The 8,893-nt window shown below is 43.2% G+C and overlaps 1 long non-coding RNA gene across 1 annotated transcript; it reads left to right on the top strand.

Annotated features, from left to right (window-relative positions):
- The first annotated feature begins 605 nt into the window (after positions 1-605).
- On the top strand, positions 606-8,266 carry LOC119173393 (uncharacterized). Its single transcript, XR_005110065.2, has 4 exons — positions 606-620; positions 1,513-1,657; positions 5,222-5,281; positions 8,058-8,266. It is a non-coding gene; the product is annotated as an uncharacterized LOC119173393 (long non-coding RNA).
- The last annotated feature ends 627 nt before the right edge of the window (positions 8,267-8,893 follow it).

The raw sequence follows: 8,893 nt of genomic DNA, 5'->3' as shown, positions 1-8,893 counted from the left end.
AATAACAAAACTAAGATTCTCCATATGACTCGCAGTGGGAGAGCGTACATCAGTTTTACTTTTACGCTGCAGTGCAAGTGGTGGCTTGAGAAAATTTCTGACGTGCGGTTTAATTTTTCCCATCTCTCCCTTTCAGTTTCGTTTTTTTTTTCCTAAACCGTCTAGCCTCGTTGCGCATGCCTTCGTAACCAATCCTATAGTTGCTCGGATAATTTTGAAATGTATTAATTAGCCGAGTAATTGAAAAGTTCTACGTATTTTTCACGTAAGCATCCAAAAATGCAACTCGACGCACTTTATTACTCGCTCAGAAAAAACTGCTGCTCAGGTCTTTCGCATGTCGTTTCATTGCTCCTGTATGAATGTAATTAGTCGGTTGGTTGGCCACGTGCTTGACGGAAAGATGAACCAATGACAAGGGTTCAACAATAAATCAGTGTTCCGGGAATATGTGACTTGTGGTTAGTTTATTTTGATTGCGTTATTATTTTGTGAATTGAAATGTACATTGCCCTTTGTACTTTACGATTTAAACGCTGCAATGTTTCTTGAAAAGCTGCTGCAGCGTTCGAAACATTTGGTAATTTCAAGATGTGGGAGACACACGATGGCCAAGCACTGTATGTGTTATGTGTAACCAAGGAAACGAATTCATTTGTATGGACACGAAGCTACACTTGCCTCAATTCACCCGACATGATTTTTTACTTGAGAGAGTTCAGAGCTCGTTACGCAGAAAGTCTGATGTCGGATCGCGCTTCAGCTTCATCGATTGTGATTGAAAAGTTAGCTTTGTCCGTGAACGAAAATTTAAATATATAGAAGCAAATATAAATGCTGCTCCCAGAACTTCTGCGTGGCAAGCAAGTGATCCCCCACAGAGCCCAACTACTACCTTTTTTCATTTTCTTCATGGTATTTATTGGAATGTGTAGTAGATTGCTCAAGGAAATAGCACGATTTGTATGTAACAGAAGCGCGCTCACTAGATGAATATAATCACTAAATCAATATCGTAAGAAAACAGTCCTCCAATAGCAAAGCAGAGCACTCAAGCGGGAAAGTTGTTCAAGCTTTCTTTTTTATTAGAAAAAGTATTTGGAAGTCGAGTCCAAACCCAATTATGGTGAATTTGTCGTTCGACCAGTCTGGTCGAACGACTAACTCACCATAATCTCCTTTAGGAGAATAGCCATTGGAATAAAATGTGCTTTTGAAGAAATGGCCGGGTCGGCATGATAGCCTTGCATGCGTGTCTGGATTAATTTTCTCTTCAGAGTTAGCTGAAAGATATCCCAGGGCAGAATACTATCTTGACAGCTAAAAAAAGCCATGTCCTGTTGTTTACCTGTACATCGCATAGTCGAAAGAAAAACAAAAAAAGAATTAACCTCCTTCGTTATTATTGATTTATTCACAGGTGTGGTGGTATAATAATTAATTTTTCATTTTATTATTGTCAAGAAAAAAATGCACGTGCAACCACCGTTAACTTTTGAAATTCAATTTTAGATCTTTGACTCTTCATCTTTAAATGAAGCAATCGTAATTATTTGGAAATCTGCCGGCTCCCTTTAAAAGGTATGCCACAAATCTGTATTTTGAGTACAGCGCAGCGCTGGTGTCATCGCAAAGCTTTTTTGAGAAGAGTTCAGTGGTAAGTCGAACACATTTCTCATGGTATCTAACTCTATTATTGAATGAGTATGTGCCACCCATATACATGATCAACCATGCTTTTCATTTGATCCGCAAAGTAAAAGACAACTTGTAAGATCACCAAGTAGAGTTTCAACAGTTGCGGACAACATTTTTTAGGTTTCCTGTATTATTAACCTGGTAGAAAAGAATATATCAAGTATATTGATAGAGGATGCCCGTATTTCTTTTACACGATTCGAAAATCCATATTTTTGTGTTCACAGACAGTCAGTCAGTCAAAAACTTTAACAAATGGTCCTCAGAAGTTTAAGCCACCAGGGTAACCACGAGGGACATTCTAGTAATCGCTACCGTAGGCGACGCCCGAGTCGGAACGAGAACTTGGTGGTGTTCCGCCAGTTCTTAGGCCCTCTGGATGCCTTTTGCTGGTTTTTGAGACTGGGGCTCCTGAGTGCCTCCTCCCAGTCGGACTCACTGGTGGGAGGCTCCGAGGTAACGCGGGACATTGCCAGAGCATGTGTTCGAGTGAACAGTACACTTCTGAGCATTCTAAGCATTGTGAACCTATGTCTGAGTTGTGACGGCCGAGTCGGCCCCGAGATTGGTATGACCTCGTTTGTAGAATGCGAAAAGCTATCTCTTGCGCGTGTTCGAGCTTTTCATGTGGTAGAGGGTATTTGCTTCTATCGTTTTGGTAATAGAAGGCGATTTCGTGAAAGGTGAGGAAAAGATGATTAAAATATATGTCTGGGCCCGGCTCTTTAGTGGCTGATTGATCGTCGTGGCGGGTCAGTTCTCGAGCGAAATCTAGAGCCATTTCCCTGAGGTTGAGTTTGTGAGGGTGGACCTCTTTGCCCATGTGGCCAGGAAACCAAGAGAGGTAGTGAAAGCCCATGCGTTTGCGTGTTTGTAGAATGTGGGCTGCTTCTCGAGCCATGTTGCCGCTTTCGTAAGCCCGAATGGCGGCGTGAGAGTCTGTGAAGACATGGGTGTGTGAGGGGTCGACCATCGCTAAGGCAATAGCAACATGCTCGGCTAAGGCGCTCGTTGCTAGCCTAACTGAGGCGGCTGACCGTGGGGCTCCGTCGACATCTACAACCACTAATGCGAAGATGGAGGAGATATTGCATTGCGCCACATCGACGAAGATGGTAGAATTGCGATTCGCAGCGGTACGGTTGAAGATCGCGTGAGCACGGGCCAAGCGTCCGTCTTTGTTGTGTTGCGGGTGAATATTTCGCGAAAATGGCTTTACCTTGTAGGTTGCGCGGACAACTCTGGGGAGGGTTACTGCACGTTCAAGGCAGGGATGTGGGGACATGACAACCTCGCTTAGAAGTTGGCGGCCTGCCTTGGAGTAGGAGAGGTGGATCACTTGGGCCGTGGTCTGGGCCTCGATCACTTCGTCGATGTTGTTGTGAATGCCTAGTCGGTCGAGACGGGAAGTACTCGTGTTTTGAGGTAAACCAAAGACTTGTTTAATTCTTTTGCGCATGAGCGTGTTTAGCTTTATCTTTTCCACTTTCGTCCAGTTGTGGGCAAAGACGACGTAATTGATGTGGCTCATCAGGAACGCGTGGTATATGCGCAGAAGGTTGGCCTATTCAAGGCCTCGTTTGCGACCCAAGACTCGCTGAATCAGTCGGAGCATGTTTTCCGTTTTTGCTGTAATGTGCATTATTATTGGTGCATGACAGCCAGTGGCCTCGATTAGGAGGCCGAGATTGTGTTCACAACAAATATTTTCGATGCTCGTCCAAGTGGCATATCTCGACACATATATCTGAACACAAACTTTCATACCCGTGATTAAAGAGGCGTTTAAATTAAAAAGAAATATCTGGCCGATATATTACGTTACCATCCCCTTTCACGGGCAGCTGTCCTCTTGCGGTAAATGCGCCTGAATGATTCGATACCATCTACACAATCTGAGAACCATCAGATGAGATTATGGGCACAACACAAACATTATAGGTTCTTCCCGTGTTTACGTGGCCACTAGGGATAACATTAGAATCTCAAATGGCAGATGCATAATGCCAACGCGCTTCACTTTTAACAGACTATAGACAGCTGATGAACTGTTCTCCGGTATTAAAGACAGCGTGTCTTATTAGCGGTATAGCTTTCGCTTCCTGCCTGCAAGCTCGACCAAATAAATACCTTAAACTTGGACACGCTGACCACTGCCTTGGTTAGTGTCATGGTACTATGCCCCAAGAATAATTTTTCAATAAAGCACTCTTGATAAAGTAGATCAAGTAGGTGATGATATTTACAGTTACTGACGCTCTGTTTTGTAACCAATTCAAGTGTAACCAATCCATAGTTATAATAAGGGGACAGCTGCCATATGCATCATGTATGTTCTGGTAAAAATCTTAGCAATGCTTGGGCACTTTAATAATATTGTTGCACAGAGTAGGGTGAACAAAATTATCATCATTATCATGAACATGCTCTCACTTGCTTCGTCCTTTTAAAGTTCTACTTCGCTTGCACGACACGTGCGCAGGTTTGATCATCTCGGAATACGGAAACTACCACGAACTGGCTTGTTATTTGAGTAAAAGTGTCCTAATTTCTCGTGAACTAAACTAAAGGACGGGCAATATTTAGACATGTGATTAAATACAGGCAGCATCGTGCGATGAATTATTTTACTTAAAGAGAAAAGACTTCCGCCGCCTCAATCCAAGCTAAGTAGGTCGCGAACAGTCACGCTAAAGCTCCTGCGAACTAATTCATACACAAATCCAGTGACCATCAATAGCATATATCCGGACATTTACCTATATAGCTCTTCCGCAGCCTGTTGGAAGGCTGCCACTTTGTCCCATATAGTCGACCCTAGGTTCACCAATGAGAAGTCTGACGCGCTCCTGCTGTGTCCCGCCCATGAAGACCAAATTCTGGCCGTCGAGAGTTCCCATGATTGCACCAGAAGGCTAGAACTACCAATCGCTTGGTGGAATTAGCCTGATGTGCGTTTATTTCGCGTTTTGCTGGACCTAGTAAAAGTTTATTCACTCACTGCCTTTATGACTCACTCACGCGACATGTTCTCACCAGAAATTACTTAACAGCTGGTTATGTGACTAAGATTGTAACATCACGTAACACGTGGCCACGTGACATGTCTAGCTAAGTCTAGCCATGGCTAGCCACACTTAGTATTGCGAGAAAAAATAGCACCTCGAGATAACGCTCATGCTTACTATAGTGAAACTCAGCTAGGTTCATGGAACATTAACTCCTCTAGTGATTCCAGCTTTTTATTGGTAGTGCAAGCAGCGTACTTTTTTATTTCTGATGTTTTATTAGTATGTGAAAAATCAAGAAAAAAGATTTCAGCTTCCCAAAAACCTCATTTTCAAACCTATTGATTTGTTCATACTCAATGTTAGCGCAGATGAAGAAAAAAGTGGAATGCTAAACAGCTAGATTATATCCCTCGTCTTCAAGTGCGTTACGTACTCTATAGTGCATGACGCACTGGGGGCAGACAATAGAGGGTAGACTTCATTGCAATACTTTCTCATCTACGTCTTTGCAGAAAGAAACATGGACGGATTTCTTGGAACGTGTTTTCTCATGGCGTATGCTACGGCAGTTGGTAAGACAAATCAGTCCTACTAAATGTTGCATGAGCGCAACTTCTGTGGACTTGGGAAATGTTATAAGAACGTTCTATAGTTATATTTAGTTTCGATCATCATGCGACAAACACATTTGAAATTAGGTCTGCCTTAGGCCAAAAACTACCAAGTCGTAAGATGGACGCCAGTCGGTGCAATCTCAGTGTTGATTGATTGATTTGTGGGGTTTAACGTCCCAAAACCACCATATGATTATGAGAGACGCCGTAGTGGAGGGCTCCGAAAATTTCGACCTCCTGGGGTTCTTTAACGTGCACCCAAATCTGAGTACATGGGCCTACAACATTTCCGCCTCCATCGGAAGTGCAGCCGCCGCAGCCGGGATTTGAACCCGCGACCTGCGGGTCAGCAGCCGAGTACCTTAGCCACTAGACCACCGCGGCGGGGCCAATCTCAGTGTTCTCCGCCACGTTGCGTTGACTCATTTCTTTGTTGCTTAGAAGTACACTAAATACAGAACTTGTGTCACCAATATTTACAACTAGATTGAAAGACCGGGTGCTGAGGTCGATACAGGCAGCCATAATTTAAACCAGGAAATACAGAAAAAAAATGTTTCTATGCACTCTTCAGAAAGTGTCGCAGCTTGTGCTCGTGCTGTGAGCTAGAGCCAATGTTGCTAGAGCAGATTAGTCTGGCGTCCCCTGATTCACCGTAAATGGGCTTTTTAACAATACCAGCTCTCGCATGGGTCTCTTAATCTGAAGCGATACCATCAGTATTCCCTGAGCCGCTAAGAATGACACCGGCCGCGTACATTGCTCCTGGCTCGCAGGAAGCGCCTAAATGACGGGGCAGCCTTTAGGCTCCTGAAAAAGGAGGAGAGTGAGGTGACTAGAAGATCTAGAGTAAGGGAGGTCAGGACAGGAGCAGCTGCACGCAGATGCGCTGCTTTATTATGTCGTTGCAGCTCTCGCTAGCATGCAGTCGCCACGCCACCCATACAATGCACCGATACGTAGCCAGCTGCTGAAAAGTACTTAAGTTGAAATTCTATATAATAGAGCTCTCGTATCCTATAAGTATAATGTTGCTGTTTTCGTGACTTTTAAAGACGATAGTCTTTCTTGGGGACCTTCGACGCAAAAATTTAGACCTGCCAGTCTGTCTGTTTCTCTGTCTGTCTGTATGAGTGTGTGTTTGTCTGTTCGTCAATCCCTAACGATATTGGCTCTCCTAAACGGCACCATTGGCTACCTTAAACAGCCAACCCAATTCAAAGCTCAAGATTCAGCACTCATACTTGTGCAATTGTCAAGTAAAAAACAATTACCGCGCATATCTAAGGCATCATAACAACACGTATATATTCTGTTGGTGCGTCTTTTACTAGAAAAGGTATACATAAGTTATTCTAAGGACTGTAGCGTTTATCACGCCGCGCTGACCATGCAACGCTTGCACGAAAAGGGAAGTGTTTTGAACGCTTTGCTAAGACGACACGGTGGTGGCACCTACCTTTCGCCTTGCGTTCTACACCTTATCACCTCTGAGACGGGCATGCGCGCCCGTCTCAGAGCCGTGCGTTTTGTTCTCCAACAAAACTGCCAGATAGCGCTCATGTCTCACGTGTGACGTGACTTGGTGTGCTCGTTCGCCTGCGCTCCACGCTCGAGGCACTGTAACGCAGCGCCTCCATAATACCATTCACCGATTTTCTTGCGCAGAACATAAATAAACATTTCGTTAAATCTCTCCAGACGAAAGACTACCGCCTTTCGACGAAATTTGCAGATGAGCATGCAGATACGGGCCAATTTTTTTGCAATGTTTGTTCTTTCTATCAATAAGAACTTGAGAATTTTCGTTTATAAAAGTGTTCCAATAGAAGAGCGAGATGCTATAGCTTTCTGCATCATATCAATACTTAACATTGATTTGTAGTGTTTATTATCTTACCAGTTTACCAGTACCTTAAAATCGCCAATATTTGAGGTCGTTTCTTGACATAACATTCTGGACAGGAATAAAAGTAGTCGTTAGATGTGGCCACCCGTTTCCTATGTTTTCCTAAACATGCTGAGGTGTTATTATGTAAAAGGTTTTCGGATGTGCCTACATATCGTTCGCTTATAGGTGGGAGCTGTTGCACTGCAACAACTATACTTGGCCTTGCAACAAAACGAATGCGATAACAAGGCTCAGTTAGCTATGAGTGCTTAGTTGCGTCAGTATGCGTGAATCTGCTCTTCGGTCCAATCCAAAAGCCTGAAACCTGGAGTTTTAAGGCTGAACATTGCATGAAGGGGTTATCTAGGAAGATGGGCCGTAAAGTAGCCGACACCTAATGGTTCTGGCGGGGGTTGAACAAGGGAAGCATTGGATGTCTTTTTTTGTAGCACAGCATGAAGATTCCAGCAGTTATATGATGATGAAACACTGCTGTTTCAGTAAATGCCCTATCGAAATATTTTAGGCATTGCCTTTTAGACAAACTACTATTCGTACCATTATCCGTAGAAACCATGCGTCACTAACCAAACAGGGAAGCAAAACACTATACCATGCACGCCTGAAATTCCGTGCTCAATTGCCCTCGTCTAGCACGAAAGATGTCCATTCCTATTCAGCTCAGTCCGAGCATTTGTTGTTTATTTCTGAACTACACTCCAAGGTGATATTTTGATGTTGTATTAAAGACTTCAAGAAAAATTCCCAGCAGTAGTTTTGTTACAAAGATATGTATTCATTAGGTAGTACATATAAACGCATCTGCCCTTTTTACCATTTCAGTGGCCCTGACTATTGCTCCAAACGTAGCCGAAGCGTTTCCATCTTTTATTCTTGATGCTATTCTCAAAGCGGGAAGGACCGAAGAAAAGGAGAATGAGTGAGAAATCAGCCATGTGGCTGTGTACGTAATGTCTTCGCTTAGGCCTAATAAAACGAAAGAAGAAGAATTAACGACAGCGTGGAACTAATAAATAAAAAATCTAAACGTCGTTGCCCCTTCTGATGTCCTTTACTACGCAACTTTTGCTTTCAGTATTACTAAATTTAGAAGTTGCACGTAAGCATAATAGCTTAAAAATATCTGAACGGTCAAGATACAAAACCTGCACAAAAGAGAAGAAACTCTCGATTCTATAGGTATGAAACACAGCTTGAAAACCACTTTAGGAGGCCATAGCGCAGGCGTAACAATTCTCTTTCTAAAAGAATTAAAGACCGGAATTTGTATGCTGGAGCAGTAGACAAAAAGCATGCGACTGAATTTCAGATTAAGGCGAATGCACAATCGGTATATCATTACCACTGTATCTGCTCTCATGCCTATTCGGTAGTTGCTTAACGTACGCAACATGCCGATGACTCATACACCTTTTCCACGTATAGATTCGATGTGTTGCCATCATTTAAGAATCGCATTGTAAACTACCCGAAGATTCTAACTGTGGCATGATCTCAGAATGGTAACATAATGACATGTGCACATAGTATTGCAAGGGGAAGACAGGAAAGGCACATTTACTCATATTCAGTAAGAAGTGATTGTCATCAAACCACTTTTCCAGGTTGTTAAGATAAGACTTCAGGTGGTCGTATAATGTCTGAATGGCGTCTGCTAT

Source organism: Rhipicephalus microplus, chromosome 5, assembly GCF_043290135.1.
Source record: "Rhipicephalus microplus isolate Deutch F79 chromosome 5, USDA_Rmic, whole genome shotgun sequence".
Lineage (NCBI taxonomy): Eukaryota > Metazoa > Arthropoda > Arachnida > Ixodida > Ixodidae > Rhipicephalus > Rhipicephalus microplus.
The sequence above is the reverse complement of the archived record's forward strand: the minus strand, read 5'-3'. Positions and strand labels throughout refer to the sequence as shown.